The sequence below is a fragment of the Phyllobates terribilis genome, unplaced genomic scaffold (genome assembly GCF_046119375.1).
Source record: "Phyllobates terribilis strain yellow unplaced genomic scaffold, ASM4611937v1 Scaffold_734__1_contigs__length_741531, whole genome shotgun sequence".
Lineage (NCBI taxonomy): Eukaryota > Metazoa > Chordata > Amphibia > Anura > Dendrobatidae > Phyllobates > Phyllobates terribilis.
In genome coordinates this window covers 644,751-664,804 of record NW_027363494.1, presented here as the reverse complement: position 1 = coordinate 664,804, position 20,054 = coordinate 644,751, and the positions used below count along the sequence as shown (strand labels likewise).

The 20,054-nt window shown below is 46.2% G+C and overlaps 13 non-coding genes and 3 pseudogenes across 13 annotated transcripts; all 16 read right to left on the bottom strand.

Annotated features, from left to right (window-relative positions):
* Window positions 1-1,026: 1,026 nt before the first annotated feature.
* Window positions 1,027-1,217, bottom strand: LOC141237767 (U2 spliceosomal RNA). The gene has a single exon (XR_012303293.1). It is a non-coding gene; the product is annotated as a U2 spliceosomal RNA (small nuclear RNA).
* A 1,121-nt stretch (window positions 1,218-2,338) lies between these two features.
* On the bottom strand, window positions 2,339-2,529 carry LOC141237766 (U2 spliceosomal RNA). Its single transcript, XR_012303292.1, has one exon. It is a non-coding gene; the product is annotated as a U2 spliceosomal RNA (small nuclear RNA).
* A 1,120-nt stretch (window positions 2,530-3,649) lies between these two features.
* Window positions 3,650-3,840, bottom strand: LOC141237765 (U2 spliceosomal RNA). Its single transcript, XR_012303291.1, has one exon. It is a non-coding gene; the product is annotated as a U2 spliceosomal RNA (small nuclear RNA).
* A 1,122-nt stretch (window positions 3,841-4,962) lies between these two features.
* Window positions 4,963-5,162, bottom strand: LOC141237422 (U2 spliceosomal RNA). The gene has a single exon (XR_012302969.1). It is a non-coding gene; the product is annotated as a U2 spliceosomal RNA (small nuclear RNA).
* A 795-nt stretch (window positions 5,163-5,957) lies between these two features.
* On the bottom strand, window positions 5,958-6,049 carry LOC141237433 (U2 spliceosomal RNA; annotated as a pseudogene).
* A 1,120-nt stretch (window positions 6,050-7,169) lies between these two features.
* Window positions 7,170-7,360, bottom strand: LOC141237763 (U2 spliceosomal RNA). Its single transcript, XR_012303290.1, has one exon. It is a non-coding gene; the product is annotated as a U2 spliceosomal RNA (small nuclear RNA).
* A 1,125-nt stretch (window positions 7,361-8,485) lies between these two features.
* Window positions 8,486-8,676, bottom strand: LOC141237762 (U2 spliceosomal RNA). The gene has a single exon (XR_012303289.1). It is a non-coding gene; the product is annotated as a U2 spliceosomal RNA (small nuclear RNA).
* Window positions 8,677-9,796: 1,120 nt separating this feature from the next.
* LOC141237471 (U2 spliceosomal RNA) lies at window positions 9,797-9,987 on the bottom strand. Its single transcript, XR_012303006.1, has one exon. It is a non-coding gene; the product is annotated as a U2 spliceosomal RNA (small nuclear RNA).
* Window positions 9,988-11,107: 1,120 nt separating this feature from the next.
* LOC141237761 (U2 spliceosomal RNA) lies at window positions 11,108-11,298 on the bottom strand. Its single transcript, XR_012303288.1, has one exon. It is a non-coding gene; the product is annotated as a U2 spliceosomal RNA (small nuclear RNA).
* A 1,121-nt stretch (window positions 11,299-12,419) lies between these two features.
* LOC141237421 (U2 spliceosomal RNA) lies at window positions 12,420-12,607 on the bottom strand. The gene has a single exon (XR_012302968.1). It is a non-coding gene; the product is annotated as a U2 spliceosomal RNA (small nuclear RNA).
* Window positions 12,608-13,402: 795 nt separating this feature from the next.
* Window positions 13,403-13,494, bottom strand: LOC141237432 (U2 spliceosomal RNA; annotated as a pseudogene).
* A 1,121-nt stretch (window positions 13,495-14,615) lies between these two features.
* LOC141237760 (U2 spliceosomal RNA) lies at window positions 14,616-14,806 on the bottom strand. The gene has a single exon (XR_012303287.1). It is a non-coding gene; the product is annotated as a U2 spliceosomal RNA (small nuclear RNA).
* A 1,120-nt stretch (window positions 14,807-15,926) lies between these two features.
* On the bottom strand, window positions 15,927-16,120 carry LOC141237423 (U2 spliceosomal RNA). The gene has a single exon (XR_012302970.1). It is a non-coding gene; the product is annotated as a U2 spliceosomal RNA (small nuclear RNA).
* A 795-nt stretch (window positions 16,121-16,915) lies between these two features.
* LOC141237431 (U2 spliceosomal RNA) lies at window positions 16,916-17,007 on the bottom strand (annotated as a pseudogene).
* Window positions 17,008-18,129: 1,122 nt separating this feature from the next.
* On the bottom strand, window positions 18,130-18,320 carry LOC141237409 (U2 spliceosomal RNA). Its single transcript, XR_012302958.1, has one exon. It is a non-coding gene; the product is annotated as a U2 spliceosomal RNA (small nuclear RNA).
* A 1,119-nt stretch (window positions 18,321-19,439) lies between these two features.
* LOC141237399 (U2 spliceosomal RNA) lies at window positions 19,440-19,630 on the bottom strand. The gene has a single exon (XR_012302949.1). It is a non-coding gene; the product is annotated as a U2 spliceosomal RNA (small nuclear RNA).
* Window positions 19,631-20,054: the final 424 nt, after the last annotated feature.

The following is a 20,054-nucleotide window of genomic DNA, read 5'->3' as shown; positions in this document are numbered from 1 at the left end:
GTCAACCTCTAGATCCCTCACATGCCTGCACTTTTCGGCTTGCTGCTGCTGCAATCCACGCGTTTTAGATCTGCATAACTCCACCTCTTTTAGCACAGTACCCTCAACCCCCGGCTGTTCCCACCCGCCTCAACACCGTTGGAAGGGAGGAGAACCAATTAAGGCGGGGGGGGGGGTGGAACGAGCAGCTGTCTACCCTTAGCAGGAGGGTTGCTGATTAATTACCTCTCCTGCTGCTGCTGCTGCTGGCTGTCCAGCAGCAGACTGAAGGTGGCTGCTGCTGTGCGCAGGTATATAAAGGCTCAGAGCCTATTATGACATGCGCAGCCAGCGTTCCATTGCCACATTCCGTCTACTGCAGGCGGGATACCTGGATGGCTGAATGTCACTGAGAAGCTCACAGAGACCGCCATAAGCAACAGTTTAAAAGAATGCCACAGACTAATCAACCAAACTTTTTGGGTTGGTTTCTCTTTTATAGTCTGCAGGCATTAAATGAAAGAAGTCAGTGTTCCAGCAGAGGTAGACAACGTTTCAGAAAAGGCATTGTAGCAAACCAAAAAAGAAATTTTAAGCGCAGCAGAGTAACCAGCTCACATACCTGTTAGCTCAGGTGAGTTTAAAAGGCTGCTGTTGATAACAAGGGCATTTGCTAAATAGATGGTGTGTGTGCAACAATATACTGAAAGGTCAATTATATTGTGCAGCTTATCTCACCACCTGTAGTTATTTAGGTGAAAGCTCCAAAATGCTTGCCTAATATGTCTCTTTATCCAAAAGGAAGTATAGAGGGAGAGCTAGATAGATAGCATTGCATTACATTACATTACATGGCAATGCAATGCACAGTTGCTGAAGTTGAACCAAAATGAGCTTGTCATCTGGCTTCTGCAACTTTTAACATGAAAAATCCAATGAGGAGAAGAAAAGCAAAGCCAAAGAGTCCATCCCAAAATCCGACAAACAAGCAAAATGAACAAAAAGCATTGAATTCAATTCTTTCTGATTTTAGAAACTGCATTAAAGAAGGGGTGCACCGGTCCTGGAGATACTGCAATACCAGGTCAATGCGTGGAGTGGACAGAGCAAGCTCTTTTTCCATCTCCCTGTTCTAAAAATCCATTTAATATATGGTCCCCAGATAGGGGACGTATCAGATATTAAACTGATAAGAACAGATACTACACTTGATCTTAGCCAAAAGGCCGAGAAGCGATAACCAGAATTGGTTTCCGACTACGGTGCCACCCAAGGATTCTGAAAAGTCCATTTGTGGAGATGGCCACCTGGACTCCCGTTAAGAAGACATGCTGTCAACCTCTAGATCCCTCACATGCCTGCACTTTTCGGCTTGCTGCTGCTGCAATCCACGCGTTTTAGATCTGCATAACTCCACCTCTTTTAGCACAGTACCCTCAACCCCCGGCTGATCCCACCCGCCTCAACACCGTTGGAAGGGAGGAGAACCAATTAAGGCGGGGGGGGGGGTGGAACGAGCAGCTGTCTACCCTTAGCAGGAGGGTTGCTGATTAATTACCTCTCCTGCTGCTGCTGCTGCTGGCTGTCCAGCAGCAGACTGAAGGTGGCTGCTGCTGTGCGCAGGTATATAAAGGCTCAGAGCCTATTATGACACGCGCAGCCAGCGTTCCATTGCCACATTCCGTCTACTGCAGGCGGGATACCTGGATGGCTGAATGTCACTGAGAAGCTCACAGAGACCGCCATAAGCAACAGTTTAAAAGAATGCCACAGACTAATCAACCAAACTTTTTGGGTTGGTTTCTCTTTTATAGTCTGCAGGCATTAAATGAAAGAAGTCAGTGTTCCAGCAGAGGGAGACAACGTTTCAGAAAAGGCATTGTAGCAAACCAAAAAAGAAATTTTAAGCGCAGCAGAGTAACCAGCTCACATACCTGTTAGCTCAGGTGAGTTTAAAAGGCTGCTGTTGATAACAAGGGCATTTGCTAAATAGATGGTGTGTGTGCAACAATATACTGAAAGGTCAATTATATTGTGCAGCTTATCTCACCACCTGTAGTTATTTAGGTGAAAGCTCCAAAATGCTTGCCTAATATGTCTGTTTATCCAAAAGGAAGTATAGAGGGAGAGCTAGATAGATAGCATTGCATTACATTACATTACATGGCAATGCAATGCACAGTTGCTGAAGTTGAACCAAAATGAGCTTGTCATCTGGCTTCTGCAACTTTTAACATGAAAAATCCAATGAGGAGAAGAAAAGCAAAGCCAAAGAGTCCATCCCAAAATCCGACAAACAAGCAAAATGAACAAAAAGCATTGAATTCAATTCTTTCTGATTTTAGAAACTGCATTAAAGAAGGGGTGCACCGGTCCTGGAGATACTGCAATACCAGGTCAATGCGTGGAGTGGACAGAGCAAGCTCTTTTTCCATCTCCCTGTTCTAAAAATCCATTTAATATATGGTCCCCAGATAGGGGACGTATCAGATATTAAACTGATAAGAACAGATACTACACTTGATCTTAGCCAAAAGGCCGAGAAGCGATAACCAGAATTGGTTTCCGACTACGGTGCCACCCAAGGATTCTGAAAAGTCCATTTGTGGAGATGGCCACCTGGACTCCCGTTAAGAAGACATGCTGTCAACCTCTAGATCCCTCACATGCCTGCACTTTTCGGCTTGCTGCTGCTGCAATCCACGCGTTTTAGATCTGCATAACTCCACCTCTTTTAGCACAGTACCCTCAACCCCCGGCTGTTCCCACCCGCCTCAACACCGTTGGAAGGGAGGAGAACCAATTAAGGCGGGGGGGGGGTGGAACGAGCAGCTGTCTACCCTTAGCAGGAGGGTTGCTGATTAATTACCTCTCCTGCTGCTGCTGCTGCTGGCTGTCCAGCAGCAGACTGAAGGTGGCTGCTGCTGTGCGCAGGTATATAAAGGCTCAGAGCCTATTATGACACGCGCAGCCAGCGTTCCATTGCCACATTCCGTCTACTGCAGGCGGGATACCTGGATGGCTGAATGTCACTGAGAAGCTCACAGAGACCGCCATAAGCAACAGTTTAAAAGAATGCCACAGACTAATCAACCAAACTTTTTGGGTTGGTTTCTCTTTTATAGTCTGCAGGCATTAAATGAAAGAAGTCAGTGTTCCAGCAGAGGGAGACAACGTTTCAGAAAAGGCATTGTAGCAAACCAAAAAAGAAATTTTAAGCGCAGCAGAGTAACCAGCTCACATACCTGTTAGCTCAGGTGAGTTTAAAAGGCTGCTGTTGATAACAAGGGCATTTGCTAAATAGATGGTGTGTGTGCAACAATATACTGAAAGGTCAATTATATTGTGCAGCTTATCTCACCACCTGTAGTTATTTAGGTGAAAGCTCCAAAATGCTTGCCTAATATGTCTGTTTATCCAAAAGGAAGTATAGAGGGAGAGCTAGATAGATAGCATTGCATTACATTACATTACATGGCAATGCAATGCACAGTTGCTGAAGTTGAACCAAAATGAGCTTGTCATCTGGCTTCTGCAACTTTTAACATGAAAAATCCAATGAGGAGAAGAAAAGCAAAGCCAAAGAGTCCATCCCAAAATCCGACAAACAAGCAAAATGAACAAAAAGCATTGAATTCAATTCTTTCTGATTTTAGAAACTGCATTAAAGAAGGGGTGCACCGGTCCTGGAGATACTGCAATACCAGGTCAATGCGTGGAGTGGACAGAGCAAGCTCTTTTTCCATCTCCCTGTTCTAAAAATCCATTTAATATATGGTCCCCAGATAGGGGACGTATCAGATATTAAACTGATAAGAACAGATACTACACTTGATCTTAGCCAAAAGGCCGAGAAGCGATAACCAGAATTGGTTTCCGACTACGGTGCCACCCAAGGATTCTGAAAAGTCCATTTGTGGAGATGGCCACCTGGACTCCCGTTAAGAAGACATGCTGTCAACCTCTAGATCCCTCACATGCCTGCACTTTTCGGCTTGCTGCTGCTGCAATCCACGCGTTTTAGATCTGCATAACTCCACCTCTTTTAGCACAGTACCCTCAACCCCCGGCTGTTCCCACCCGCCTCAACACCGTTGGAAGGGAGGAGAACCAATTAAGGCGGGGGGGGGGGGTGGAACGAGCAGCTGTCAACCCTTAGCAGGAGGGTTGCTGATTAATTACCTCTCCTGCTGCTGCTGCTGCTGGCTGTCCAGCAGCAGACTGAAGGTGGCTGCTGCTGTGCGCAGGTATATAAAGGCTCAGAGCCTATTATGACACGCGCAGCCAGCGTTCCATTGCCACATTCCGTCTACTGCAGGCGGGATACCTGGATGGCTGAATGTCACTGAGAAGCTCACAGAGACCGCCATAAGCAACAGTTTAAAAGAATGCCACAGACTAATCAACCAAACTTTTTGGGTTGGTTTCTCTTTTATAGTCTGCAGGCATTAAATGAAAGAAGTCAGTGTTCCAGCAGAGGGAGACAACGTTTCAGAAAAGGCATTGTAGCAAACCAAAAAAGAAATTTTAAGCGCAGCAGAGTAACCAGCTCACATACCTGTTAGCTCAGGTGAGTTTAAAAGGCTGCTGTTGATAACAAGGGCATTTGCTAAATAGATGGTGTGTGTGCAACAATATACTGAAAGGTCAATTATATTGTGCAGCTTATCTCACCACCTGTAGTTATTTAGGTGAAAGCTCCAAAATGCTTGCCTAATATGTCTGTTTATCCAAAAGGAAGTATAGAGGGAGAGCTAGATAGATAGCATTGCATTACATTACATTACATGGCAATGCAATGCACAGTTGCTGAAGTTGAACCAAAATGAGCTTGTCATCTGGCTTCTGCAACTTTTAACATGAAAAATCCAATGAGGAGAAGAAAAGCAAAGCCAAAGAGTCCATCCCAAAATCCGACAAACAAGCAAAATGAACAAAAAGCATTGAATTCAATTCTTTCTGATTTTAGAAACTGCATTAAAGAAGGGGTGCACCGGTCCTGGAGATACTGCAATACCAGGTCAATGCGTGGAGTGGACAGAGCAAGCTCTTTTTCCATCTCCCTGTTCTAAAAATCCATTTAATATATGGTCCCCAGATAGGGGACGTATCAGATATTAAACTGATAAGAACAGATTTTTTTTTTTTTTTTTTTTTTTTTTTTTTTCCATCGAAAGCCCGAATTCGTGTACAAAACTCGAGTGCGCTTAAAATAGTGACAAGTGCCACAAAAAAAGTGCACTAGGATGCTGGTCTTCTTGAAACCCTCTCCAAAAGGAGAAGGGTCCCCCAAACCATTCCCCGTCCCTCCGAGCCAGAAGGCCACAGCGAGGAACAGGGACAAATAGCCACCTCCAGCCGAAGCCAGAGGCGACCCAATCTTACCCCCAGCACCTGCCCGAGTTCTAACCCGAGCAAGGCACTGGGAGCCAAAGACTGTGCTCCCCTCCCGGAAGAGGGGAGCCAACAACGCTCTCCTCCCGAAAGAGGAGAGCCAGGGGGGTTCAGGGGGGAGCGGAACCTGATGGCCACACACTCCCCCCCTAGACCTGCCAAGAGAGGAACCCATAAGGGAACAGCATCCCGACAAAATCCTAGTAGGACGTGACACACGTGAATAAGTGGACACACAGTGACAAAGAAATTAAATAAATAGTGAAGGTTTCACAGTATAATACTGCCCGGACCTTCGACCGGGAATTGAAAAAATTCCCCATCCTAAGGCCAGAAGGCCCAGAATAAGGGTGTGTGCGAAGAAAGAAATATTGAAGTGCTTGTGCAAATGTGCCATAAACTCAAGTGGGGTTCCCAATCCCAGTGAGTTAAGGCACCCCAGGGTCACCACTCCTGGGGCACTTCACACTTCGGGCTTTCGATCTTCCCCGGCCCAATGGCGTCGATCCTGGGGGGCCATGCTTTCCACCAGATGACTATATTAGCCACCTGGCGTACTAACAAGCGCCTAAACCCCAGTGTGCATAATGTATCAATCTACTAGGGCGGCCAACATCCAAAACCGCCTTTTCGAAAGATACTACACTTGATCTTAGCCAAAAGGCCGAGAAGCGATAACCAGAATTGGTTTCCGACTACGGTGCCACCCAAGGATTCTGAAAAGTCCATTTGTGGAGATGGCCACCTGGACTCCCGTTAAGAAGACATGCTGTCAACCTCTAGATCCCTCACATGCCTGCACTTTTCGGCTTGCTGCTGCTGCAATCCACGCGTTTTAGATCTGCATAACTCCACCTCTTTTAGCACAGTACCCTCAACCCCCGGCTGTTCCCACCCGCCTCAACACCGTTGGAAGGGAGGAGAACCAATTAAGGCGGGGGGGGGGTGGAACGAGCAGCTGTCTACCCTTAGCAGGAGGGTTGCTGATTAATTACCTCTCCTGCTGCTGCTGCTGCTGGCTGTCCAGCAGCAGACTGAAGGTGGCTGCTGCTGTGCGCAGGTATATAAAGGCTCAGAGCCTATTATGACACGCGCAGCCAGCGTTCCATTGCCACATTCCGTCTACTGCAGGCGGGATACCTGGATGGCTGAATGTCACTGAGAAGCTCACAGAGACCGCCATAAGCAACAGTTTAAAAGAATGCCACAGACTAATCAACCAAACTTTTTGGGTTGGTTTCTCTTTTATAGTCTGCAGGCATTAAATGAAAGAAGTCAGTGTTCCAGCAGAGGGAGACAACGTTTCAGAAAAGGCATTGTAGCAAACCAAAAAAGAAATTTTAAGCGCAGCAGAGTAACCAGCTCACATACCTGTTAGCTCAGGTGAGTTTAAAAGGCTGCTGTTGATAACAAGGGCATTTGCTAAATAGATGGTGTGTGTGCAACAATATACTGAAAGGTCAATTATATTGTGCAGCTTATCTCACCACCTGTAGTTATTTAGGTGAAAGCTCCAAAATGCTTGCCTAATATGTCTGTTTATCCAAAAGGAAGTATAGAGGGAGAGCTAGATAGATAGCATTGCATTACATTACATTACATGGCAATGCAATGCACAGTTGCTGAAGTTGAACCAAAATGAGCTTGTCATCTGGCTTCTGCAACTTTTAACATGAAAAATCCAATGAGGAGAAGAAAAGCAAAGCCAAAGAGTCCATCCCAAAATCCGACAAACAAGCAAAATGAACAAAAAGCATTGAATTCAATTCTTTCTGATTTTAGAAACTGCATTAAAGAAGGGGTGCACCGGTCCTGGAGATACTGCAATACCAGGTCAATGCGTGGAGTGGACAGAGCAAGCTCTTTTTCCATCTCCCTGTTCTAAAAATCCATTTAATATATGGTCCCCAGATAGGGGACGTATCAGATATTAAACTGATAAGAACAGATACTACACTTGATCTTAGCCAAAAGGCCGAGAAGCGATAACCAGAATTGGTTTCCGACTACGGTGCCACCCAAGGATTCTGAAAAGTCCATTTGTGGAGATGGCCACCTGGACTCCCGTTAAGAAGACATGCTGTCAACCTCTAGATCCCTCACATGCCTGCACTTTTCGGCTTGCTGCTGCTGCAATCCACATGTTTTAGATCTGCATAACTCCACCTCTTTTAGCACAGTACCCTCAACCCCCGGCTGTTCCCACCCGCCTCAACACCGTTGGAAGGGAGGAGAACCAATTAAGGCGGGGGGGGGGGGTGGAACGAGCAGCTGTCTACCCTTAGCAGGAGGGTTGCTGATTAATTACCTCTCCTGCTGCTGCTGCTGCTGCTGGCTGTCCAGCAGCAGACTGAAGGTGGCTGCTGCTGTGCGCAGGTATATAAAGGCTCAGAGCCTATTATGACACGCGCAGCCAGCGTTCCATTGCCACATTCCGTCTACTGCAGGCGGGATACCTGGATGGCTGAATGTCACTGAGAAGCTCACAGAGACCGCCATAAGCAACAGTTTAAAAGAATGCCACAGACTAATCAACCAAACTTTTTGGGTTGGTTTCTCTTTTATAGTCTGCAGGCATTAAATGAAAGAAGTCAGTGTTCCAGCAGAGGGAGACAACGTTTCAGAAAAGGCATTGTAGCAAACCAAAAAAGAAATTTTAAGCGCAGCAGAGTAACCAGCTCACATACCTGTTAGCTCAGGTGAGTTTAAAAGGCTGCTGTTGATAACAAGGGCATTTGCTAAATAGATGGTGTGTGTGCAACAATATACTGAAAGGTCAATTATATTGTGCAGCTTATCTCACCACCTGTAGTTATTTAGGTGAAAGCTCCAAAATGCTTGCCTAATATGTCTGTTTATCCAAAAGGAAGTATAGAGGGAGAGCTAGATAGATAGCATTGCATTACATTACATTACATGGCAATGCAATGCACAGTTGCTGAAGTTGAACCAAAATGAGCTTGTCATCTGGCTTCTGCAACTTTTAACATGAAAAATCCAATGAGGAGAAGAAAAGCAAAGCCAAAGAGTCCATCCCAAAATCCGACAAACAAGCAAAATGAACAAAAAGCATTGAATTCAATTCTTTCTGATTTTAGAAACTGCATTAAAGAAGGGGTGCACCGGTCCTGGAGATACTGCAATACCAGGTCAATGCGTGGAGTGGACAGAGCAAGCTCTTTTTCCATCTCCCTGTTCTAAAAATCCATTTAATATATGGTCCCCAGATAGGGGACGTATCAGATATTAAACTGATAAGAACAGATACTACACTTGATCTTAGCCAAAAGGCCGAGAAGCGATAACCAGAATTGGTTTCCGACTACGGTGCCACCCAAGGATTCTGAAAAGTCCATTTGTGGAGATGGCCACCTGGACTCCCGTTAAGAAGACATGCTGTCAACCTCTAGATCCCTCACATGCCTGCACTTTTCGGCTTGCTGCTGCTGCAATCCACGCGTTTTAGATCTGCATAACTCCACCTCTTTTAGCACAGTACCCTCAACCCCCGGCTGTTCCCACCCACCTCAACACCGTTGGAAGGGAGGAGAACCAATTAAGGCGGGGGGGGGGTGGAACGAGCAGCTGTCTACCCTTAGCAGGAGGGTTGCTGATTAATTACCTCTCCTGCTGCTGCTGCTGCTGGCTGTCCAGCAGCAGACTGAAGGTGGCTGCTGCTGTGCGCAGGTATATAAAGGCTCAGAGCCTATTATGACACGCGCAGCCAGCGTTCCATTGCCACATTCCGTCTACTGCAGGCGGGATACCTGGATGGCTGAATGTCACTGAGAAGCTCACAGAGACCGCCATAAGCAACAGTTTAAAAGAATGCCACAGACTAATCAACCAAACTTTTTGGGTTGGTTTCTCTTTTATAGTCTGCAGGCATTAAATGAAAGAAGTCAGTGTTCCAGCAGAGGGAGACAACGTTTCAGAAAAGGCATTGTAGCAAACCAAAAAAGAAATTTTAAGCGCAGCAGAGTAACCAGCTCACATACCTGTTAGCTCAGGTGAGTTTAAAAGGCTGCTGTTGATAACAAGGGCATTTGCTAAATAGATGGTGTGTGTGCAACAATATACTGAAAGGTCAATTATATTGTGCAGCTTATCTCACCACCTGTAGTTATTTAGGTGAAAGCTCCAAAATGCTTGCCTAATATGTCTGTTTATCCAAAAGGAAGTATAGAGGGAGAGCTAGATAGATAGCATTGCATTACATTACATTACATGGCAATGCAATGCACAGTTGCTGAAGTTGAACCAAAATGAGCTTGTCATCTGGCTTCTGCAACTTTTAACATGAAAAATCCAATGAGGAGAAGAAAAGCAAAGCCAAAGAGTCCATCCCAAAATCCGACAAACAAGCAAAATGAACAAAAAGCATTGAATTCAATTCTTTCTGATTTTAGAAACTGCATTAAAGAAGGGGTGCACCGGTCCTGGAGATACTGCAATACCAGGTCAATGCGTGGAGTGGACAGAGCAAGCTCTTTTTCCATCTCCCTGTTCTAAAAATACATTTAATATATGGTCCCCAGATAGGGGACGTATCAGATATTAAACTGATAAGAACAGATACTACACTTGATCTTAGCCAAAAGGCCGAGAAGCGATAACCAGAATTGGTTTCCGACTACGGTGCCACCCAAGGATTCTGAAAAGTCCATTTGTGGAGATGGCCACCTGGACTCCCGTTAAGAAGACATGCTGTCAACCTCTAGATCCCTCACATGCCTGCACTTTTCGGCTTGCTGCTGCTGCAATCCACGCGTTTTAGATCTGCATAACTCCACCTCTTTTAGCACAGTACCCTCAACCCCCGGCTGTTCCCACCCGCCTCAACACCGTTGGAAGGGAGGAGAACCAATTAAGGCGGGGGGGGGGTGGAACGAGCAGCTGTCTACCCTTAGCAGGAGGGTTGCTGATTAATTACCTCTCCTGCTGCTGCTGCTGCTGGCTGTCCAGCAGCAGACTGAAGGTGGCTGCTGCTGTGCGCAGGTATATAAAGGCTCAGAGCCTATTATGACACGCGCAGCCAGCGTTCCATTGCCACATTCCGTCTACTGCAGGCGGGATACCTGGATGGCTGAATGTCACTGAGAAGCTCACAGAGACCGCCATAAGCAACAGTTTAAAAGAATGCCACAGACTAATCAACCAAACTTTTTGGGTTGGTTTCTCTTTTATAGTCTGCAGGCATTAAATGAAAGAAGTCAGTGTTCCAGCAGAGGGAGACAACGTTTCAGAAAAGGCATTGTAGCAAACCAAAAAAGAAATTTTAAGCGCAGCAGAGTAACCAGCTCACATACCTGTTAGCTCAGGTGAGTTTAAAAGGCTGCTGTTGATAACAAGGGCATTTGCTAAATAGATGGTGTGTGTGCAACAATATACTGAAAGGTCAATTATATTGTGCAGCTTATCTCACCACCTGTAGTTATTTAGGTGAAAGCTCCAAAATGCTTGCCTAATATGTCTGTTTATCCAAAAGGAAGTATAGAGGGAGAGCTAGATAGATAGCATTGCATTACATTACATTACATGGCAATGCAATGCACAGTTGCTGAAGTTGAACCAAAATGAGCTTGTCATCTGGCTTCTGCAACTTTTAACATGAAAAATCCAATGAGGAGAAGAAAAGCAAAGCCAAAGAGTCCATCCCAAAATCCGACAAACAAGCAAAATGAACAAAAAGCATTGAATTCAATTCTTTCTGATTTTAGAAACTGCATTAAAGAAGGGGTGCACCGGTCCTGGAGATACTGCAATACCAGGTCAATGCGTGGAGTGGACAGAGCAAGCTCTTTTTCCATCTCCCTGTTCTAAAAATCCATTTAATATATGGTCCCCAGATAGGGGACGTATCAGATATTAAACTGATAAGAACAGATACTACACTTGATCTTAGCCAAAAGGCCGAGAAGCGATAACCAGAATTGGTTTCCGACTACGGTGCCACCCAAGGATTCTGAAAAGTCCATTTGTGGAGATGGCCACCTGGACTCCCGTTAAGAAGACATGCTGTCAACCTCTAGATCCCTCACATGCCTGCACTTTTCGGCTTGCTGCTGCTGCAATCCACGCGTTTTAGATCTGCATAACTCCACCTCTTTTAGCACAGTACCCTCAACCCCCGGCTGTTCCCACCCGCCTCAACACCGTTGGAAGGGAGGAGAACCAATTAAGGCGGGGGGGGGGGTGGAACGAGCAGCTGTCAACCCTTAGCAGGAGGGTTGCTGATTAATTACCTCTCCTGCTGCTGCTGCTGCTGGCTGTCCAGCAGCAGACTGAAGGTGGCTGCTGCTGTGCGCAGGTATATAAAGGCTCAGAGCCTATTATGACACGCGCAGCCAGCGTTCCATTGCCACATTCCGTCTACTGCAGGCGGGATACCTGGATGGCTGAATGTCACTGAGAAGCTCACAGAGACCGCCATAAGCAACAGTTTAAAAGAATGCCACAGACTAATCAACCAAACTTTTTGGGTTGGTTTCTCTTTTATAGTCTGCAGGCATTAAATGAAAGAAGTCAGTGTTCCAGCAGAGGGAGACAACGTTTCAGAAAAGGCATTGTAGCAAACCAAAAAAGAAATTTTAAGCGCAGCAGAGTAACCAGCTCACATACCTGTTAGCTCAGGTGAGTTTAAAAGGCTGCTGTTGATAACAAGGGCATTTGCTAAATAGATGGTGTGTGTGCAACAATATACTGAAAGGTCAATTATATTGTGCAGCTTATCTCACCACCTGTAGTTATTTAGGTGAAAGCTCCAAAATGCTTGCCTAATATGTCTGTTTATCCAAAAGGAAGTATAGAGGGAGAGCTAGATAGATAGCATTGCATTACATTACATTACATGGCAATGCAATGCACAGTTGCTGAAGTTGAACCAAAATGAGCTTGTCATCTGGCTTCTGCAACTTTTAACATGAAAAATCCAATGAGGAGAAGAAAAGCAAAGCCAAAGAGTCCATCCCAAAATCCGACAAACAAGCAAAATGAACAAAAAGCATTGAATTCAATTCTTTCTGATTTTAGAAACTGCATTAAAGAAGGGGTGCACCGGTCCTGGAGATACTGCAATACCAGGTCAATGCGTGGAGTGGACAGAGCAAGCTCTTTTTCCATCTCCCTGTTCTAAAAATCCATTTAATATATGGTCCCCAGATAGGGGACGTATCAGATATTAAACTGATAAGAACAGATTTTTTTTTTTTTTTTTTTCCATCGAAAGCCCGAATTCGTGTACAAAACTCGAGTGCGCTTAAAATAGTGACAAGTGCCACAAAAAAAGTGCACTAGGATGCTGGTCTTCTTGAAACCCTCTCCAAAAGGAGAAGGGTCCCCCAAACCATTCCCCGTCCCTCCGAGCCAGAAGGCCACAGCGAGGAACAGGGACAAATAGCCACCTCCAGCCGAAGCCAGAGGCGACCCAATCTTACCCCCAGCACCTGCCCGAGTTCTAACCCGAGCAAGGCACTGGGAGCCAAAGACTGTGCTCCCCTCCCGGAAGAGGGGAGCCAACAACGCTCTCCTCCCGAAAGAGGAGAGCCAGGGGGGTTCAGGGGGGAGCGGAACCTGATGGCCACACACTCCCCCCCTAGACCTGCCAAGAGAGGAACCCATAAGGGAACCGCATCCCGACAAAATCCTAGTAGGACGTGACACACGTGAATAAGTGGACACACAGTGACAAAGAAATTAAATAAATAGTGAAGGTTTCACAGTATAATACTGCCCGGACCTTCGACCGGGAATTGAAAAAATTCCCCATCCTAAGGCCAGAAGGCCCAGAATAAGGGTGTGTGCGAAGAAAGAAATATTGAAGTGCTTGTGCAAATGTGCCATAAACTCAAGTGGGGTTCCCAATCCCAGTGAGTTAAGGCACCCCAGGGTCACCACTCCTGGGGCACTTCACACTTCGGGCTTTCGATCTTCCCCGGCCCAATGGCGTCGATCCTGGGGGGCCATGCTTTCCACCAGATGACTATATTAGCCACCTGGCGTACTAACAAGCGCCTAAACCCCAGTGTGCATAATGTATCAATCTACTAGGGCGGCCAACATCCAAAACCGCCTTTTCGAAAGATACTACACTTGATCTTAGCCAAAAGGCCGAGAAGCGATAACCAGAATTGGTTTCCGACTACGGTACCACCCAAGGATTCTGAAAAGTCCATTTGTGGAGATGGCCACCTGGACTCCCGTTAAGAAGACATGCTGTCAACCTCTAGATCCCTCACATGCCTGCACTTTTCGGCTTGCTGCTGCTGCAATCCACGCGTTTTAGATCTGCATAACTCCACCTCTTTTAGCACAGTACCCTCAACCCCCGGCTGTTCCCACCCGCCTCAACACCGTTGGAAGTGAGGAGAACCAATTAAGGCGGGGGGGGGGGTGGAACGAGCAGCTGTCTACCCTTAGCAGGAGGGTTGCTGATTAATTACCTCTCCTGCTGCTGCTGCTGCTGGCTGTCCAGCAGCAGACTGAAGGTGGCTGCTGCTGTGCGCAGGTATATAAAGGCTCAGAGCCTATTATGACACGCGCAGCCAGCGTTCCATTGCCACATTCCGTCTACTGCAGGCGGGATACCTGGATGGCTGAATGTCACTGAGAAGCTCACAGAGACCGCCATAAGCAACAGTTTAAAAGAATGCCACAGACTAATCAACCAAACTTTTTGGGTTGGTTTCTCTTTTATAGTCTGCAGGAATTAAATGAAAGAAGTCAGTGTTCCAGCAGAGGGAGACAACGTTTCAGAAAAGGCATTGTAGCAAACCAAAAAAGAAATTTTAAGCGCAGCAGAGTAACCAGCTCACATACCTGTTAGCTCAGGTGAGTTTAAAAGGCTGCTGTTGATAACAAGGGCATTTGCTAAATAGATGGTGTGTGTGCAACAATATACTGAAAGGTCAATTATATTGTGCAGCTTATCTCACCACCTGTAGTTATTTAGGTGAAAGCTCCAAAATGCTTGCCTAATATGTCTGTTTATCCAAAAGGAAGTATAGAGGGAGAGCTAGATAGATAGCATTGCATTACATTACATTACATGGCAATGCAATGCACAGTTGCTGAAGTTGAACCAAAATGAGCTTGTCATCTGGCTTCTGCAACTTTTAACATGAAAAATCCAATGAGGAGAAGAAAAGCAAAGCCAAAGAGTCCATCCCAAAATCCGACAAACAAGCAAAATGAACAAAAAGCATTGAATTCAATTCTTTCTGATTTTAGAAACTGCATTAAAGAAGGGGTGCACCGGTCCTGGAGATACTGCAATACCAGGTCAATGCGTGGAGTGGACAGAGCAAGCTCTTTTTCCATCTCCCTGTTCTAAAAATCCATTTAATATATGGTCCCCAGATAGGGGACGTATCAGATATTAAACTGATAAGAACAGATACTACACTTGATCTTAGCCAAAAGGCCGAGAAGCGATAACCAGAATTGGTTTCCGACTACGGTGCCACCCAAGGATTCTGAAAAGTCCATTTGTGGAGATGGCCACCTGGACTCCCGTTAAGAAGACATGCTGTCAACCTCTAGATCCCTCACATGCCTGCACTTTTCGGCTTGCTGCTGCTGCAATCCACGCGTTTTAGATCTGCATAACTCCACCTCTTTTAGCACAGTACCCTCAACCCCCGGCTGTTCCCACCCGCCTCAACACCGTTGGAAGGGAGGAGAACCAATTAAGGCGGGGGGGGGGTGGAACGAGCAGCTGTCAACCCTTAGCAGGAGGGTTGCTGATTAATTACCTCTCCTGCTGCTGCTGCTGCTGGCTGTCCAGCAGCAGACTGAAGGTGGCTGCTGCTGTGCGCAGGTATATAAAGGCTCAGAGCCTATTATGACACGCGCAGCCAGCGTTCCATTGCCACATTCCGTCTACTGCAGGCGGGATACCTGGATGGCTGAATGTCACTGAGAAGCTCACAGAGACCGCCATAAGCAACAGTTTAAAAGAATGCCACAGACTAATCAACCAAACTTTTTGGGTTGGTTTCTCTTTTATAGTCTGCAGGCATTAAATGAAAGAAGTCAGTGTTCCAGCAGAGGGAGACAACGTTTCAGAAAAGGCATTGTAGCAAACCAAAAAAGAAATTTTAAGCGCAGCAGAGTAACCAGCTCACATACCTGTTAGCTCAGGTGAGTTTAAAAGGCTGCTGTTGATAACAAGGGCATTTGCTAAATAGATGGTGTGTGTGCAACAATATACTGAAAGGTCAATTATATTGTGCAGCTTATCTCACCACCTGTAGTTATTTAGGTGAAAGCTCCAAAATGCTTGCCTAATATGTCTGTTTATCCAAAAGGAAGTATAGAGGGAGAGCTAGATAGATAGCATTGCATTACATTACATTACATGGCAATGCAATGCACAGTTGCTGAAGTTGAACCAAAATGAGCTTGTCATCTGGCTTCTGCAACTTTTAACATGAAAAATCCAATGAGGAGAAGAAAAGCAAAGCCAAAGAGTCCATCCCAAAATCCGACAAACAAGCAAAATGAACAAAAAGCATTGAATTCAATTCTTTCTGATTTTAGAAACTGCATTAAAGAAGGGGTGCACCGGTCCTGGACATACTGCAATACCAGGTCAATGCGTGGAGTGGACAGAGCAAGCTCTTTTTCCATCTCCCTGTTCTAAAAATCCATTTAATATATGGTCCCCAGATAGGGGACGTATCAGATATTAAACTGATAAGAACAGATTTTTTTTTTTTTTTTTTTTTTTTTCCATCGAAAGCCCGAATTCGTGTACAAAACTCGAGTGCGCTTAAAATAGTGACAAGTGCCACAAAAAAAGTGCACTAGGATGCTGGTCTTCTTGAAACCCTCTCCAAAAGGAGAAGGGTCCCCCAAACCATTCCCCGTCCCTCCGAGCCAGAAGGCCACAGCGAGGAACAGGGACAAATAGCCACCTCCAGCCGAAGCCAGAGGCGACCCAATCTTACCCCCAGCACCTGCCCGAGTTCTAACCCGAGCAAGGCACTGGGAGCCAAAGACTGTGCTCCCCTCCCGGAAGAGGGGAGCCAACAACGCTCTCCTCCCGAAAGAGGAGAGCCAGGGGGGTTCAGGGGGGAGCGGAACCTGATGGCCACACACTCCCCCCCTAGACCTGCCAAGAGAGGAACCCATAAGGGAACCGCATCCCGACAAAATCCTAGTAGGACGTGACACACGTGAATAAGTGGACACACAGTGACAAAGAAATTAAATAAATAGTGAAGGTTTCACAGTATAATACTGCCCGGACCTTCGACCGGGAATTGAAAAAATTCCCCATCCTAAGGCCAGAAGGCCCAGAATAAGGGTGTGTGCGAAGAAAGAAATATTGAAGTGCTTGTGCAAATGTGCCATAAACTCAAGTGGGGTTCCCAATCCCAGTGAGTTAAGGCACCCCAGGGTCACCACTCCTGGGGCACTTCACACTTCGGGCTTTCGATCTTCCCCGGCCCAATGGCGTCGATCCTGGGGGGCCATGCTTTCCACCAGATGACTATATTAGCCACCTGGCGTACTAACAAGCGCCTAAACCCCAGTGTGCATAATGTATCAATCTACTAGGGCGGCCAACATCCAAAACCGCCTTTTCGAAAGATACTACACTTGATCTTAGCCAAAAGGCCGAGAAGCGATAACCAGAATTGGTTTCCGACTACGGTGCCACCCAAGGATTCTGAAAAGTCCATTTGTGGAGATGGCCACCTGGACTCCCGTTAAGAAGACATGCTGTCAACCTCTAGATCCCTCACATGCCTGCACTTTTCGGCTTGCTGCTGCTGCAATCCACGCGTTTTAGATCTGCATAACTCCACCTCTTTTAGCACAGTACCCTCAACCCCCGGCTGTTCCCACCCGCCTCAACACCGTTGGAAGTGAGGAGAACCAATTAAGGCGGGGGGGGGGGGTGGAACGAGCAGCTGTCTACCCTTAGCAGGAGGGTTGCTGATTAATTACCTCTCCTGCTGCTGCTGCTGCTGGCTGTCCAGCAGCAGACTGAAGGTGGCTGCTGCTGTGCGCAGGTATATAAAGGCTCAGAGCCTATTATGACACGCGCAGCCAGCGTTCCATTGCCACATTCCGTCTACTGCAGGCGGGATACCTGGATGGCTGAATGTCACTGAGAAGCTCACAGAGACCGCCATAAGCAACAGTTTAAAAGAATGCCACAGACTAATCAACCAAACTTTTTGGGTTGGTTTCTCTTTTATAGTCTGCAGGAATTAAATGAAAGAAGTCAGTGTTCCAGCAGAGGGAGACAACGTTTCAGAAAAGGCATTGTAGCAAACCAAAAAAGAAATTTTAAGCGCAGCAGAGTAACCAGCTCACATACCTGTTAGCTCAGGTGAGTTTAAAAGGCTGCTGTTGATAACAAGGGCATTTGCTAAATAGATGGTGTGTGTGCAACAATATACTGAAAGGTCAATTATATTGTGCAGCTTATCTCACCACCTGTAGTTATTTAGGTGAAAGCTCCAAAATGCTTGCCTAATATGTCTGTTTATCCAAAAGGAAGTATAGAGGGAGAGCTAGATAGATAGCATTGCATTACATTACATTACATGGCAATGCAATGCACAGTTGCTGAAGTTGAACCAAAATGAGCTTGTCATCTGGCTTCTGCAACTTTTAACATGAAAAATCCAATGAGGAGAAGAAAAGCAAAGCCAAAGAGTCCATCCCAAAATCCGACAAACAAGCAAAATGAACAAAAAGCATTGAATTCAATTCTTTCTGATTTTAGAAACTGCATTAAAGAAGGGGTGCACCGGTCCTGGAGATACTGCAATACCAGGTCAATGCGTGGAGTGGACAGAGCAAGCTCTTTTTCCATCTCCCTGTTCTAAAAATCCATTTAATATATGGTCCCCAGATAGGGGACGTATAAGATATTAAACTGATAAGAACAGATACCACACTTGATCTTAGCCAAAAGGCCGAGAAGCGATAACCAGAATTGGTTTCCGACTACGGTGCCACCCAAGGATTCTGAAAAGTCCATTTGTGGAGATGGCCACCTGGACTCCCGTTAAGAAGACATGCTGTCAACCTCTAGATCCCTCACATGCCTGCACTTTTCGGCTTGCTGCTGCTGCAATCCACGCGTTTTAGATCTGCATAACTCCACCTCTTTTAGCACAGTACCCTCAACCCCCGGCTGTTCCCACCCGCCTCAACACCGTTGGAAGGGAGGAGAACCAATTAAGGCGGGGGGGGGTGGAACGAGCAGCTGTCTACCCTTAGCAGGAGGGTTGCTGATTAATTACCTCTCCTGCTGCTGCTGCTGCTGGCTGTCCAGCAGCAGACTGAAGGTGGCTGCTGCTGTGCGCAGGTATATAAAGGCTCAGAGCCTATTATGACACGCGCAGCCAGCGTTCCATTGCCACATTCCGTCTACTGCAGGCGGGATACCTGGATGGCTGAATGTCACTGAGAAGCTCACAGAGACCGCCATAAGCAACAGTTTAAAAGAATGCCACAGACTAATCAACCAAACTTTTTGGGTTGGTTTCTCTTTTATAGTCTGCAGGCATTAAATGAAAGAAGTCAGTGTTCCAGCAGAGGGAGACAACGTTTCAGAAAAGGCATTGTAGCAAACCAAAAAAGAAATTTTAAGCGCAGCAGAGTAACCAGCTCACATACCTGTTAGCTCAGGTGAGTTTAAAAGGCTGCTGTTGATAACAAGGGCATTTGCTAAATAGATGGTGTGTGTGCAACAATATACTGAAAGGTCAATTATATTGTGCAGCTTATCTCACCACCTGTAGTTATTTAGGTGAAAGCTCCAAAATGCTTGCCTAATATGTCTGTTTATCCAAAAGGAAGTATAGAGGGAGAGCTAGATAGATAGCATTGCATTACATTACATTACATGGCAATGCAATGCACAGTTGCTGAAGTTGAACCAAAATGAGCTTGTCATCTGGCTTCTGCAACTTTTAACATGAAAAATCCAATGAGGAGAAGAAAAGCAAAGCCAAAGAGTCCATCCCAAAATCCGACAAACAAGCAAAATGAACAAAAAGCATTGAATTCAATTCTTTCTGATTTTAGAAACTGCATTAAAGAAGGGGTGCACCGGTCCTGGAGATACTGCAATACCAGGTCAATGCGTGCAGTGGACAGAGCAAGCACTTTTTCCATCTCCCTGTTCTAAAAATACATTTAATTTATGGTCCCCAGATAGGGGACGTATCAGATATTAAACTGATAAGAACAGATACTACACTTGATCTTAGCCAAAAGGCCGAGAAGCGATAACCAGAATTGGTTTCCGACTACGGTGCCACCCAAGGATTCTGAAAAGTCCATTTGTGGAGATGGCCACCTGGACTCCCGTTAAGAAGACATGCTGTCAACCTCTAGATCCCTCACATGCCTGCACTTTTCGGCTTGCTGCTGCTGCAATCCACGCGTTTTAGATCTGCATAACTCCACCTCTTTTAGCACAGTACCCTCAACCCCCAGCTGTTCCCACCCGCCTCAACACCGTTGGAAGGGAGGAGAACCAATTAAGGCGGGGGGGGGGGGGGGTGGAACGAGCAGCTGTCTACCCTTAGCAGGAGGGTTGCTGATTAATTACCTCTCCTGCTGCTGCTGCTGCTGGCTGTCCAGCAGCAGACTGAAGGTGGCTGCTGCTGTGCGCAGGTATATAAAGGCTCAGAGCCTATTATGACACGCGC